The sequence below is a fragment of the Protopterus annectens genome, chromosome 13.part0 (assembly GCF_019279795.1).
Source record: "Protopterus annectens isolate FY-2018-M chromosome 13.part0, PAN1.0, whole genome shotgun sequence".
Lineage (NCBI taxonomy): Eukaryota > Metazoa > Chordata > Ceratodontiformes > Protopteridae > Protopterus > Protopterus annectens.
In genome coordinates this window covers 310690967-310707246 of record NC_056747.1, presented here as the reverse complement: position 1 = coordinate 310707246, position 16280 = coordinate 310690967, and positions in this window count along the sequence as shown.

The following is a 16280-nucleotide window of genomic DNA, read 5'->3' as shown; positions in this document are numbered from 1 at the left end:
CAGGCTTGCTGCTTCTGGAACTGTTTGTAGTGGCTTGTTTGTTCTGAGCATGTTTTCCAGGCCATCTTGGATTGGAAGAGGCCTAGATGCACTTCATTGAGAGGATTGTACTGATTGGGACTTGTCTGGTAAAGGGAGGCCAATCTAAAGCTTGGAATAAGCATCCTTATTGGTCTTTTTGAATCTTTTTAAGTTTTTTTTCAAGCTCTTAACTTCTGGTATTTAGGCCTACATTTGAGCAGGTTTTTGCTTGTTTTCGCATCACACAGTATCTCACACTGCCATGCAGTTGTGAGCCAAAGCCAGACAGTTAAATTCAGCAAATTTTCCCTAAAACCCAGGCAGAAATATCCATCCACTGAGCTCCTCCATGATTGATTCTGAATAGCCACCCCTAGTGACAACAGTCTTCAACCTAGCATTATGGACATTTGGACTACCCTTGTTTCTCCTGTCAACCTTGTTGACTTGGGTCTCTTGAGGGGCAGTGTAGCAATTGCCTCATGTACACAGACAACCCTCTACTAATAACACTCTAGTACAGAGAGTGAGAGATGTATTTACACCAAGAATCTAGAATCCATGTTCTCTCTCACTTAAAACAGTAATAGGGAGAAGGTTGTCAACTCACCCACCACTATATATGCTCGTAGTACCACTACTCATACACAAAGTATGCATCAAAAATGTAAATCCATATATGCGGAGGTTCTCTCGAAATATTTACTAAACACCAGAGACCTCCAAAACACAAGAGTGCTACAACTAACACAGTTCCCACAACACCCATGACACATAGCAACACCATTGTCTCACCCACAAAGCTAGTAAGGTGTAACAACTCAATAGTGCAAAAGTTCCTTGACTTTGTTAAATCAAATGCATTGGAACAAATTATCCATAACCTGGCAAAGGGAACAAACATTCTGGATCTGGTCCTCACCAAAGTGTCAAACAGATGCACTGCCACAACTGTCGAACCCTCATTAGTAAAAACTGACCACAAATCAGTCACCTTCAAGCTGGCACTAACAACAAAACTCATAAAGGGTGAAATCAGACTAAAAAACTTCACCAAGGTAAACAATACCGTTCTAGGTGAAGGTATAAATACATTCCAAGCCTCACCCCAAGCTGTAAGTGGTAACTATACTAAAGTACAATCACTTGCATAAATGTATAAACTCGGCCATACCAGAAAGAATCGAAGCCAAAGCCCCAAGTAAAAACAAGCTGCCATGGTGAACATCCAGCATCAACAAACTTTACAATAAATGCAAAAAGTTGCTGTCCAAGAAAACAAAGGCAAGTCCCCAACAATGGAAAAACACTCTCTGGAGATTTAACAGGCAAATAAAACAACTTGTCAAATCCTCCAAGGGCTCCTTTGAGAGAAACTTAGCAAGTAAAGCCAAAGATACCCATAACACCTCTTACAGCTACGTACATTACCTAAAGGGTAGGACCCAAGCATGTGCAGAACTAGTGGCCAATGATATCACACTCACTGACCCCACAGAGATAGCAAACCTGCTAGTGGATAGGTTTGGCAAAAATTTCATTTTCTTATATCCCCTCCTAAGTTACAACAAACATCCCCACACCCTACAAATCTGAAGAGTAGGTCCTCAAAGCCTTGTCCAAGGCAAAAAATATAGCCTCTGTGGGATTAGATGACATCCAAAGCTGTCTTCTAAACAGGCTTAAAGCATTAACTAGTATCACCACTAAATAACCTTTTCAATCATAGCCTAAACCTAGGCTTTGTTCCTGTGGAATAGAAACCAGCAACAGTTATTCTCCTCCACAGAGGTGGCCTAGCAACATACCCAGGGAATTACAGACCCCTAAGCCTGACCAGCCTCATCTGTAAGGCCACGGAATATATCATTATGTACATCAGAAATAAAGACATAGGTTACCTCCAAACCCTCGATCTTACTCAATTTGGCTTCATGAAGGGCAAATCCTGCCTGTTAAATCTGGTGATTTCTTTGAAAATGTTACCAAGGCCATTGACAAGGGCAAATCTGTGCACACAGTATACCACGACCTAGCAAAGGTTTTCGACACATCCCACATTCAAGCATTACAGATAAACCTAGCAAACAATGTAAACCCCTTCATTGTAAGATGGGTTGCCAACTGGCTCACAAACGGGGCACACACTAGCAAACTGGGTGACTCCACATCAACCAGCAGACCTGTTACCAGTGGGGTGCCACAGGGGTCAGTGCTGGGCCCCCTACTGTTTGGTATATACATCTCAGAAGTTCAGTTCAAACTAGTGGGATGTGGCTGGCCAAGTCTGCAGATGAATGCAAACTAGGTGCAATCATTGAATCCCCAAATTATGTCAGTATACTCCAGGAGGGTGTCACGCAGACCAACGACTGGTGTATTAGTCACGGTCTCAAAATGAATGCAAAGAAATGCAGCATCATTCATTTCATCACAAATAATGTCCCCTCACATTATCAAATCAACAGCAGTACCCTAAGTACCCATGAAGTGGTAAGAGATCTGGGATCACAAGTTGACATTGACCATAATTTTGAGCACCATGTGTCTACTGCAGTAAGGAAAGCTTTCTACACAGCAGATTTGATTAGCAAAGGTATCACCTCAAGAGCAAAAGAAGTTATAATGCCCTGTACTCGGCACATATCCAGCCCATTATTGAGTATAATGGCCTGTTTGCCATGTACTGCACTAAGCAACTGCAGAAATTAGAAAGACCTCAGAGGTTTGTAACAAAGAAGATCAAGGGGGGTCTAGCATGTGCCTTACACAGACTGACTAAAGTCCTTGTCACTATATTTCATATCATATAGACTTCTTAGGGGAGACTTACGCCTGGCCTACAGAGTAATCCAAGACCCAAACCTAATGAATTTGCTGCATATCCGTAAATCAAAAGGGACCATGGCTACCCAATCCAAGGACCTAAATATGGCCTGCGACTTAAATAAAACATATTGGAGGGACAGATTTATCTCCCAGTGACTGTCGCATCTTTGGAACAGGCTACCAATTCATGTGAAACAAAGCACCAAACGGTAGGGGGCCCAGCACTGACCCCTGTGGCACTGTTCAAGTGGAGATTGTATGAGTGGATAGGGCACTGTAACTTCTTAACGGGGTAGAGCCCACAGCAATCCTGGACATGGGCAGTCATCACTAAATGCAGTCTTGGGTATTGTCTAGCATTTCTATGGTATTACATTGGAATGAAACGGCTAGGCTTAAAATTACCTCTGGGTCGATAGCCTAGCAATCTCCTATGATTCTATGATTCTCTGTAGCATCGCCATCAAAATTATCAAGCACATCATAAACAACTTTAAAGGCTTTTATTCTTAAAATCCATTGTATACAATGACATTTGATAGCAGTCAATGCAGTTTCCTATCATTCTTAACATATTTAAAAGTAGAGCTATAGGAGATTTTTAAATGACTAGTTGTCGAAAAGTGTTGCAATCATTGCATCTTGCTTAACAGAATGAACTTCTGCCAAGCTTATACTGTGATTGTTGCAATTCACTGTTATCATTAGTGTTTGTATGTGTTAACTGGAGCAGAGCACTGATCCACTCGGACCTTTTTCAGACTACTTTCAGGAACACTGTTTGATTAAGTCTTGCTTAGAGCCGCACAGGAATCAAAATCATGGACTACAGGAAATAATTCATTAACAGCTCATACCCTTATTCCTCTGCACTAAATGCCAGACTTACAAACAATCTTCTAATAATTCATTAACAGCTCATACCCTTATTCCTCTGCACTAAATGCCAGACTTACAAACAATCTTCTAATAATTCATTAACAGCTCATACCCTTATTCCTCTGCACTAAATGCCAGACTTACAAACAATCTTCTAATAATTCATTAACAGCTCATACCCTTATTCCTCTGCACTAAATGCCAGACTTACAAACAATCTTCTAATAATTCATTAACAGCTCATACCCTTATTCCTCTGCACTAAATGCCAGACTTACAAACAATCTTCTAATAATTCATTAACAGCTCATACCCTTATTCCTCTGCACTAAATGCCAGACTTACAAACAATCTTCTAATAATTCATTAACAGCTCATACCCTTATTCCTCTGCACTAAATGCCAGACTTACAAACAATCTTCTAATAATTCATTAACAGCTCATACCCTTATTCCTCTGCACTAAATGCCAGACTTACAAACAATCTTCTAATAATTCATTAACAGCTCATACCCTTATTCCTCTGCACTAAATGCCAGACTTACAAACAATCTTCTAATAATTCATTAACAGCTCATACCCTTATTCCTCTGCACTAAATGCCAGACTTACAAACAATCTTCTAATAATTCATTAACAGCTCATACCCTTATTCCTCTGCACTAAATGCCAGACTTACAAACAATCTTCTAATAATTCATTAACAGCTCATACCCTTATTCCTCTGCACTAAATGCCAGACTTACAAACAATCTTCTAATAATTCATTAACAGCTCATACCCTTATTCCTCTGCACTAAATGCCAGACTTACAAACAATCTTCTAATAATTCATTAACAGCTCATACCCTTATTCCTCTGCACTAAATGCCAGACTTACAAACAATCTTCTAATAATTCATTAACAGCTCATACCCTTATTCCTCTGCACTAAATGCCAGACTTACAAACAATCTTCTAATAATTCATTAACAGCTCATACCCTTATTCCTCTGCACTAAATGCCAGACTTACAAACAATCTTCTAATAATTCATTAACAGCTCATACCCTTATTCCTCTGCACTAAATGCCAGACTTACAAACAATCTTCTAATAATTCATTAACAGCTCATACCCTTATTCCTCTGCACTAAATGCCAGACTTACAAACAATCTTCTAATAATTCATTAACAGCTCATACCCTTATTCCTCTGCACTAAATGCCAGACTTACAAACAATCTTCTAATAATTCATTAACAGCTCATACCCTTATTCCTCTGCACTAAATGCCAGACTTACAAACAATCTTCTAATAATTCATTAACAGCTCATACCCTTATTCCTCTGCACTAAATGCCAGACTTACAAACAATCTTCTAATAATTCATTAACAGCTCATACCCTTATTCCTCTGCACTAAATGCCAGACTTACAAACAATCTTCTAATAATTCATTAACAGCTCATACCCTTATTCCTCTGCACTAAATGCCAGACTTACAAACAATCTTCTAATAATTCATTAACAGCTCATACCCTTATTCCTCTGCACTAAATGCCAGACTTACAAACAATCTTCTAATAATTCATTAACAGCTCATACCCTTATTCCTCTGCACTAAATGCCAGACTTACAAACAATCTTCTAATAATTCATTAACAGCTCATACCCTTATTCCTCTGCACTAAATGCCAGACTTACAAACAATCTTCTAATAATTCATTAACAGCTCATACCCTTATTCCTCTGCACTAAATGCCAGACTTACAAACAATCTTCTAATAATTCATTAACAGCTCATACCCTTATTCCTCTGCACTAAATGCCAGACTTACAAACAATCTTCTAATAATTCATTAACAGCTCATACCCTTATTCCTCTGCACTAAATGCCAGACTTACAAACAATCTTCTAATAATTCATTAACAGCTCATACCCTTATTCCTCTGCACTAAATGCCAGACTTACAAACAATCTTCTAATAATTCATTAACAGCTCATACCCTTATTCCTCTGCACTAAATGCCAGACTTACAAACAATCTTCTAATAATTCATTAACAGCTCATACCCTTATTCCTCTGCACTAAATGCCAGACTTACAAACAATCTTCTAATAATTCATTAACAGCTCATACCCTTATTCCTCTGCACTAAATGCCAGACTTACAAACAATCTTCTAATAATTCATTAACAGCTCATACCCTTATTCCTCTGCACTAAATGCCAGACTTACAAACAATCTTCTAATAATTCATTAACAGCTCATACCCTTATTCCTCTGCACTAAATGCCAGACTTACAAACAATCTTCTAATAATTCATTAACAGCTCATACCCTTATTCCTCTGCACTAAATGCCAGACTTACAAACAATCTTCTAATAATTCATTAACAGCTCATACCCTTATTCCTCTGCACTAAATGCCAGACTTACAAACAATCTTCTAATAATTCATTAACAGCTCATACCCTTATTCCTCTGCACTAAATGCCAGACTTACAAACAATCTTCTAATAATTCATTAACAGCTCATACCCTTATTCCTCTGCACTAAATGCCAGACTTACAAACAATCTTCTAATAATTCATTAACAGCTCATACCCTTATTCCTCTGCACTAAATGCCAGACTTACAAACAATCTTCTAATAATTCATTAACAGCTCATACCCTTATTCCTCTGCACTAAATGCCAGACTTACAAACAATCTTCTAATAATTCATTAACAGCTCATACCCTTATTCCTCTGCACTAAATGCCAGACTTACAAACAATCTTCTAATAATTCATTAACAGCTCATACCCTTATTCCTCTGCACTAAATGCCAGACTTACAAACAATCTTCTAATAATTCATTAACAGCTCATACCCTTATTCCTCTGCACTAAATGCCAGACTTACAAACAATCTTCTAATAATTCATTAACAGCTCATACCCTTATTCCTCTGCACTAAATGCCAGACTTACAAACAATCTTCTAATAATTCATTAACAGCTCATACCCTTATTCCTCTGCACTAAATGCCAGACTTACAAACAATCTTCTAATAATTCATTAACAGCTCATACCCTTATTCCTCTGCACTAAATGCCAGACTTACAAACAATCTTCTAATAATTCATTAACAGCTCATACCCTTATTCCTCTGCACTAAATGCCAGACTTACAAACAATCTTCTAATAATTCATTAACAGCTCATACCCTTATTCCTCTGCACTAAATGCCAGACTTACAAACAATCTTCTAATAATTCATTAACAGCTCATACCCTTATTCCTCTGCACTAAATGCCAGACTTACAAACAATCTTCTAATAATTCATTAACAGCTCATACCCTTATTCCTCTGCACTAAATGCCAGACTTACAAACAATCTTCTAATAATTCATTAACAGCTCATACCCTTATTCCTCTGCACTAAATGCCAGACTTACAAACAATCTTCTAATAATTCATTAACAGCTCATACCCTTATTCCTCTGCACTAAATGCCAGACTTACAAACAATCTTCTAATAATTCATTAACAGCTCATACCCTTATTCCTCTGCACTAAATGCCAGACTTACAAACAATCTTCTAATAATTCATTAACAGCTCATACCCTTATTCCTCTGCACTAAATGCCAGACTTACAAACAATCTTCTAATAATTCATTAACAGCTCATACCCTTATTCCTCTGCACTAAATGCCAGACTTACAAACAATCTTCTAATAATTCATTAACAGCTCATACCCTTATTCCTCTGCACTAAATGCCAGACTTACAAACAATCTTCTAATAATTCATTAACAGCTCATACCCTTATTCCTCTGCACTAAATGCCAGACTTACAAACAATCTTCTAATAATTCATTAACAGCTCATACCCTTATTCCTCTGCACTAAATGCCAGACTTACAAACAATCTTCTAATAATTCATTAACAGCTCATACCCTTATTCCTCTGCACTAAATGCCAGACTTACAAACAATCTTCTAATAATTCATTAACAGCTCATACCCTTATTCCTCTGCACTAAATGCCAGACTTACAAACAATCTTCTAATAATTCATTAACAGCTCATACCCTTATTCCTCTGCACTAAATGCCAGACTTACAAACAATCTTCTAATAATTCATTAACAGCTCATACCCTTATTCCTCTGCACTAAATGCCAGACTTACAAACAATCTTCTAATAATTCATTAACAGCTCATACCCTTATTCCTCTGCACTAAATGCCAGACTTACAAACAATCTTCTAATAATTCATTAACAGCTCATACCCTTATTCCTCTGCACTAAATGCCAGACTTACAAACAATCTTCTAATAATTCATTAACAGCTCATACCCTTATTCCTCTGCACTAAATGCCAGACTTACAAACAATCTTCTAATAATTCATTAACAGCTCATACCCTTATTCCTCTGCACTAAATGCCAGACTTACAAACAATCTTCTAATAATTCATTAACAGCTCATACCCTTATTCCTCTGCACTAAATGCCAGACTTACAAACAATCTTCTAATAATTCATTAACAGCTCATACCCTTATTCCTCTGCACTAAATGCCAGACTTACAAACAATCTTCTAATAATTCATTAACAGCTCATACCCTTATTCCTCTGCACTAAATGCCAGACTTACAAACAATCTTCTAATAATTCATTAACAGCTCATACCCTTATTCCTCTGCACTAAATGCCAGACTTACAAACAATCTTCTAATAATTCATTAACAGCTCATACCCTTATTCCTCTGCACTAAATGCCAGACTTACAAACAATCTTCTAATAATTCATTAACAGCTCATACCCTTATTCCTCTGCACTAAATGCCAGACTTACAAACAATCTTCTAATAATTCATTAACAGCTCATACCCTTATTCCTCTGCACTAAATGCCAGACTTACAAACAATCTTCTAATAATTCATTAACAGCTCATACCCTTATTCCTCTGCACTAAATGCCAGACTTACAAACAATCTTCTAATAATTCATTAACAGCTCATACCCTTATTCCTCTGCACTAAATGCCAGACTTACAAACAATCTTCTAATAATTCATTAACAGCTCATACCCTTATTCCTCTGCACTAAATGCCAGACTTACAAACAATCTTCTAATAATTCATTAACAGCTCATACCCTTATTCCTCTGCACTAAATGCCAGACTTACAAACAATCTTCTAATAATTCATTAACAGCTCATACCCTTATTCCTCTGCACTAAATGCCAGACTTACAAACAATCTTCTAATAATTCATTAACAGCTCATACCCTTATTCCTCTGCACTAAATGCCAGACTTACAAACAATCTTCTAATAATTCATTAACAGCTCATACCCTTATTCCTCTGCACTAAATGCCAGACTTACAAACAATCTTCTAATAATTCATTAACAGCTCATACCCTTATTCCTCTGCACTAAATGCCAGACTTACAAACAATCTTCTAATAATTCATTAACAGCTCATACCCTTATTCCTCTGCACTAAATGCCAGACTTACAAACAATCTTCTAATAATTCATTAACAGCTCATACCCTTATTCCTCTGCACTAAATGCCAGACTTACAAACAATCTTCTAATAATTCATTAACAGCTCATACCCTTATTCCTCTGCACTAAATGCCAGACTTACAAACAATCTTCTAATAATTCATTAACAGCTCATACCCTTATTCCTCTGCACTAAATGCCAGACTTACAAACAATCTTCTAATAATTCATTAACAGCTCATACCCTTATTCCTCTGCACTAAATGCCAGACTTACAAACAATCTTCTAATAATTCATTAACAGCTCATACCCTTATTCCTCTGCACTAAATGCCAGACTTACAAACAATCTTCTAATAATTCATTAACAGCTCATACCCTTATTCCTCTGCACTAAATGCCAGACTTACAAACAATCTTCTAATAATTCATTAACAGCTCATACCCTTATTCCTCTGCACTAAATGCCAGACTTACAAACAATCTTCTAATAATTCATTAACAGCTCATACCCTTATTCCTCTGCACTAAATGCCAGACTTACAAACAATCTTCTAATAATTCATTAACAGCTCATACCCTTATTCCTCTGCACTAAATGCCAGACTTACAAACAATCTTCTAATAATTCATTAACAGCTCATACCCTTATTCCTCTGCACTAAATGCCAGACTTACAAACAATCTTCTAATAATTCATTAACAGCTCATACCCTTATTCCTCTGCACTAAATGCCAGACTTACAAACAATCTTCTAATAATTCATTAACAGCTCATACCCTTATTCCTCTGCACTAAATGCCAGACTTACAAACAATCTTCTAATAATTCATTAACAGCTCATACCCTTATTCCTCTGCACTAAATGCCAGACTTACAAACAATCTTCTAATAATTCATTAACAGCTCATACCCTTATTCCTCTGCACTAAATGCCAGACTTACAAACAATCTTCTAATAATTCATTAACAGCTCATACCCTTATTCCTCTGCACTAAATGCCAGACTTACAAACAATCTTCTAATAATTCATTAACAGCTCATACCCTTATTCCTCTGCACTAAATGCCAGACTTACAAACAATCTTCTAATAATTCATTAACAGCTCATACCCTTATTCCTCTGCACTAAATGCCAGACTTACAAACAATCTTCTAATAATTCATTAACAGCTCATACCCTTATTCCTCTGCACTAAATGCCAGACTTACAAACAATCTTCTAATAATTCATTAACAGCTCATACCCTTATTCCTCTGCACTAAATGCCAGACTTACAAACAATCTTCTAATAATTCATTAACAGCTCATACCCTTATTCCTCTGCACTAAATGCCAGACTTACAAACAATCTTCTAATAATTCATTAACAGCTCATACCCTTATTCCTCTGCACTAAATGCCAGACTTACAAACAATCTTCTAATAATTCATTAACAGCTCATACCCTTATTCCTCTGCACTAAATGCCAGACTTACAAACAATCTTCTAATAATTCATTAACAGCTCATACCCTTATTCCTCTGCACTAAATGCCAGACTTACAAACAATCTTCTAATAATTCATTAACAGCTCATACCCTTATTCCTCTGCACTAAATGCCAGACTTACAAACAATCTTCTAATAATTCATTAACAGCTCATACCCTTATTCCTCTGCACTAAATGCCAGACTTACAAACAATCTTCTAATAATTCATTAACAGCTCATACCCTTATTCCTCTGCACTAAATGCCAGACTTACAAACAATCTTCTAATAATTCATTAACAGCTCATACCCTTATTCCTCTGCACTAAATGCCAGACTTACAAACAATCTTCTAATAATTCATTAACAGCTCATACCCTTATTCCTCTGCACTAAATGCCAGACTTACAAACAATCTTCTAATAATTCATTAACAGCTCATACCCTTATTCCTCTGCACTAAATGCCAGACTTACAAACAATCTTCTAATAATTCATTAACAGCTCATACCCTTATTCCTCTGCACTAAATGCCAGACTTACAAACAATCTTCTAATAATTCATTAACAGCTCATACCCTTATTCCTCTGCACTAAATGCCAGACTTACAAACAATCTTCTAATAATTCATTAACAGCTCATACCCTTATTCCTCTGCACTAAATGCCAGACTTACAAACAATCTTCTAATAATTCATTAACAGCTCATACCCTTATTCCTCTGCACTAAATGCCAGACTTACAAACAATCTTCTAATAATTCATTAACAGCTCATACCCTTATTCCTCTGCACTAAATGCCAGACTTACAAACAATCTTCTAATAATTCATTAACAGCTCATACCCTTATTCCTCTGCACTAAATGCCAGACTTACAAACAATCTTCTAATAATTCATTAACAGCTCATACCCTTATTCCTCTGCACTAAATGCCAGACTTACAAACAATCTTCTAATAATTCATTAACAGCTCATACCCTTATTCCTCTGCACTAAATGCCAGACTTACAAACAATCTTCTAATAATTCATTAACAGCTCATACCCTTATTCCTCTGCACTAAATGCCAGACTTACAAACAATCTTCTAATAATTCATTAACAGCTCATACCCTTATTCCTCTGCACTAAATGCCAGACTTACAAACAATCTTCTAATAATTCATTAACAGCTCATACCCTTATTCCTCTGCACTAAATGCCAGACTTACAAACAATCTTCTAATAATTCATTAACAGCTCATACCCTTATTCCTCTGCACTAAATGCCAGACTTACAAACAATCTTCTAATAATTCATTAACAGCTCATACCCTTATTCCTCTGCACTAAATGCCAGACTTACAAACAATCTTCTAATAATTCATTAACAGCTCATACCCTTATTCCTCTGCACTAAATGCCAGACTTACAAACAATCTTCTAATAATTCATTAACAGCTCATACCCTTATTCCTCTGCACTAAATGCCAGACTTACAAACAATCTTCTAATAATTCATTAACAGCTCATACCCTTATTCCTCTGCACTAAATGCCAGACTTACAAACAATCTTCTAATAATTCATTAACAGCTCATACCCTTATTCCTCTGCACTAAATGCCAGACTTACAAACAATCTTCTAATAATTCATTAACAGCTCATACCCTTATTCCTCTGCACTAAATGCCAGACTTACAAACAATCTTCTAATAATTCATTAACAGCTCATACCCTTATTCCTCTGCACTAAATGCCAGACTTACAAACAATCTTCTAATAATTCATTAACAGCTCATACCCTTATTCCTCTGCACTAAATGCCAGACTTACAAACAATCTTCTAATAATTCATTAACAGCTCATACCCTTATTCCTCTGCACTAAATGCCAGACTTACAAACAATCTTCTAATAATTCATTAACAGCTCATACCCTTATTCCTCTGCACTAAATGCCAGACTTACAAACAATCTTCTAATAATTCATTAACAGCTCATACCCTTATTCCTCTGCACTAAATGCCAGACTTACAAACAATCTTCTAATAATTCATTAACAGCTCATACCCTTATTCCTCTGCACTAAATGCCAGACTTACAAACAATCTTCTAATAATTCATTAACAGCTCATACCCTTATTCCTCTGCACTAAATGCCAGACTTACAAACAATCTTCTAATAATTCATTAACAGCTCATACCCTTATTCCTCTGCACTAAATGCCAGACTTACAAACAATCTTCTAATAATTCATTAACAGCTCATACCCTTATTCCTCTGCACTAAATGCCAGACTTACAAACAATCTTCTAATAATTCATTAACAGCTCATACCCTTATTCCTCTGCACTAAATGCCAGACTTACAAACAATCTTCTAATAATTCATTAACAGCTCATACCCTTATTCCTCTGCACTAAATGCCAGACTTACAAACAATCTTCTAATAATTCATTAACAGCTCATACCCTTATTCCTCTGCACTAAATGCCAGACTTACAAACAATCTTCTAATAATTCATTAACAGCTCATACCCTTATTCCTCTGCACTAAATGCCAGACTTACAAACAATCTTCTAATAATTCATTAACAGCTCATACCCTTATTCCTCTGCACTAAATGCCAGACTTACAAACAATCTTCTAATAATTCATTAACAGCTCATACCCTTATTCCTCTGCACTAAATGCCAGACTTACAAACAATCTTCTAATAATTCATTAACAGCTCATACCCTTATTCCTCTGCACTAAATGCCAGACTTACAAACAATCTTCTAATAATTCATTAACAGCTCATACCCTTATTCCTCTGCACTAAATGCCAGACTTACAAACAATCTTCTAATAATTCATTAACAGCTCATACCCTTATTCCTCTGCACTAAATGCCAGACTTACAAACAATCTTCTAATAATTCATTAACAGCTCATACCCTTATTCCTCTGCACTAAATGCCAGACTTACAAACAATCTTCTAATAATTCATTAACAGCTCATACCCTTATTCCTCTGCACTAAATGCCAGACTTACAAACAATCTTCTAATAATTCATTAACAGCTCATACCCTTATTCCTCTGCACTAAATGCCAGACTTACAAACAATCTTCTAATAATTCATTAACAGCTCATACCCTTATTCCTCTGCACTAAATGCCAGACTTACAAACAATCTTCTAATAATTCATTAACAGCTCATACCCTTATTCCTCTGCACTAAATGCCAGACTTACAAACAATCTTCTAATAATTCATTAACAGCTCATACCCTTATTCCTCTGCACTAAATGCCAGACTTACAAACAATCTTCTAATAATTCATTAACAGCTCATACCCTTATTCCTCTGCACTAAATGCCAGACTTACAAACAATCTTCTAATAATTCATTAACAGCTCATACCCTTATTCCTCTGCACTAAATGCCAGACTTACAAACAATCTTCTAATAATTCATTAACAGCTCATACCCTTATTCCTCTGCACTAAATGCCAGACTTACAAACAATCTTCTAATAATTCATTAACAGCTCATACCCTTATTCCTCTGCACTAAATGCCAGACTTACAAACAATCTTCTAATAATTCATTAACAGCTCATACCCTTATTCCTCTGCACTAAATGCCAGACTTACAAACAATCTTCTAATAATTCATTAACAGCTCATACCCTTATTCCTCTGCACTAAATGCCAGACTTACAAACAATCTTCTAATAATTCATTAACAGCTCATACCCTTATTCCTCTGCACTAAATGCCAGACTTACAAACAATCTTCTAATAATTCATTAACAGCTCATACCCTTATTCCTCTGCACTAAATGCCAGACTTACAAACAATCTTCTAATAATTCATTAACAGCTCATACCCTTATTCCTCTGCACTAAATGCCAGACTTACAAACAATCTTCTAATAATTCATTAACAGCTCATACCCTTATTCCTCTGCACTAAATGCCAGACTTACAAACAATCTTCTAATAATTCATTAACAGCTCATACCCTTATTCCTCTGCACTAAATGCCAGACTTACAAACAATCTTCTAATAATTCATTAACAGCTCATACCCTTATTCCTCTGCACTAAATGCCAGACTTACAAACAATCTTCTAATAATTCATTAACAGCTCATACCCTTATTCCTCTGCACTAAATGCCAGACTTACAAACAATCTTCTAATAATTCATTAACAGCTCATACCCTTATTCCTCTGCACTAAATGCCAGACTTACAAACAATCTTCTAATAATTCATTAACAGCTCATACCCTTATTCCTCTGCACTAAATGCCAGACTTACAAACAATCTTCTAATAATTCATTAACAGCTCATACCCTTATTCCTCTGCACTAAATGCCAGACTTACAAACAATCTTCTAATAATTCATTAACAGCTCATACCCTTATTCCTCTGCACTAAATGCCAGACTTACAAACAATCTTCTAATAATTCATTAACAGCTCATACCCTTATTCCTCTGCACTAAATGCCAGACTTACAAACAATCTTCTAATAATTCATTAACAGCTCATACCCTTATTCCTCTGCACTAAATGCCAGACTTACAAACAATCTTCTAATAATTCATTAACAGCTCATACCCTTATTCCTCTGCACTAAATGCCAGACTTACAAACAATCTTCTAATAATTCATTAACAGCTCATACCCTTATTCCTCTGCACTAAATGCCAGACTTACAAACAATCTTCTAATAATTCATTAACAGCTCATACCCTTATTCCTCTGCACTAAATGCCAGACTTACAAACAATCTTCTAATAATTCATTAACAGCTCATACCCTTATTCCTCTGCACTAAATGCCAGACTTACAAACAATCTTCTAATAATTCATTAACAGCTCATACCCTTATTCCTCTGCACTAAATGCCAGACTTACAAACAATCTTCTAATAATTCATTAACAGCTCATACCCTTATTCCTCTGCACTAAATGCCAGACTTACAAACAATCTTCTAATAATTCATTAACAGCTCATACCCTTATTCCTCTGCACTAAATGCCAGACTTACAAACAATCTTCTAATAATTCATTAACAGCTCATACCCTTATTCCTCTGCACTAAATGCCAGACTTACAAACAATCTTCTAATAATTCATTAACAGCTCATACCCTTATTCCTCTGCACTAAATGCCAGACTTACAAACAATCTTCTAATAATTCATTAACAGCTCATACCCTTATTCCTCTGCACTAAATGCCAGACTTACAAACAATCTTCTAATAATTCATTAACAGCTCATACCCTTATTCCTCTGCACTAAATGCCAGACTTACAAACAATCTTCTAATAATTCATTAACAGCTCATACCCTTATTCCTCTGCACTAAATGCCAGACTTACAAACAATCTTCTAATAATTCATTAACAGCTCATACCCTTATTCCTCTGCACTAAATGCCAGACTTACAAACAATCTTCTAATAATTCATTAACAGCTCATACCCTTATTCCTCTGCACTAAATGCCAGACTTACAAACAATCTTCTAATAATTCATTAACAGCTCATACCCTTATTCCTCTGCACTAAATGCCAGACTTACAAACAATCTTCT